This window comes from Trachymyrmex septentrionalis, unplaced genomic scaffold, assembly GCF_001594115.1.
Source record: "Trachymyrmex septentrionalis isolate Tsep2-gDNA-1 unplaced genomic scaffold, Tsep1.0 scaffold146, whole genome shotgun sequence".
NCBI lineage: Eukaryota > Metazoa > Arthropoda > Insecta > Hymenoptera > Formicidae > Trachymyrmex > Trachymyrmex septentrionalis.
The window spans coordinates 181,948-183,204 of NW_017304609.1; positions in this window are offsets into that span (position 1 = coordinate 181,948).

Below are 1,257 nucleotides of genomic sequence, written 5' to 3' on the forward strand. Positions count from 1 at the left end.
TTGTTTTTGGTCAAAAATTCGCGCACAAGCAACGATGTGTGAGCAGGGGCGTTATCATGGTGCAAAAGCCAATTTTTGTTCTTCCACAAATCCGGGCGTTTCTGGCGGATTGCTTCGCGCAAATTGCGCATAACTTGCAGGTAATATTCCTTATTGACCGTTCCGATTGGCCAATACTATTTTCTTCACTTCATCAATGTTTTCGTCTGTTGTTGACGTATATTTATATACGTATACATATTAATATATATAATGAAATGATATGATCTTGACTCATCGAGATGAGAAAATACTGATACCGAGATTTAGTATTGATAAAAATAACTGATAAAGTATTCTCATCTCACTCGAATGCATTACTACTAATTACTGAATTAATAATGTAATACTTCCGTTTTCCTCATTAGCTCATTAGTTGTGAATATCCATTGCAGCTTTCAATTCATCGGGCATATGCTGATCAGTATCGGCAGCCTCCCGCTGCAAATTGCACGCACTATCTATCAGTTCATTAGACTTTTGAATCAATTGCAGTGTCTGCACATTAATATAATGCGCGTAATCGATTAAATTATTAATATTGTATTTGCTATTTTATTGATAGATTTACTGACTGACAGACTGACAGAAGGATTAACTCAACAAGCAAACTCGACAAACAGACTGACAGACTGACCGCGGGGGCTGTGCGAGATTTTATATAGTAAAGATATTCGTGAAACATGATACCATTCCGAGAAAAGAACAATGCCTTGATCAAAATTTACACCTCAGCCGAAAAGTATACACGCGATCGAATGATCTCATGAATAAACTTTAACATTTTTATCAGTTATAATTAGATCAATGCGTTATATCAGCAGGCAAAAGTACAACGCCCCGGTCAAAAGTTTATACCTCAGCCGAAAAATACGCGTTCGAACGATTCCACGAATAAACTTCAGCATTTATCAGTTACAATTAGATGCAAAAAGTACAATGCTTCGAATAAAAGCGTATGCCTCAATCAAAAGTATACAAGATGTCGCGCTCGAAAGATTCCACCTCATTTTTGTCATTTGCAGCATTTTACACTGAAGCGCAATTAAACATATATCTATTGAACAGCTATCGGACTGATATTTAACTGCTAACAGATTGATATTTAACAGCTATAAATAGCTATTAGAATAATATCAGGTCATTATCGGTCCATTTTCAACTTCATCTGCTCTCTCTCTCTCTCTCTCTCTCTCTCTCTCTCTCTCTCTCTATATA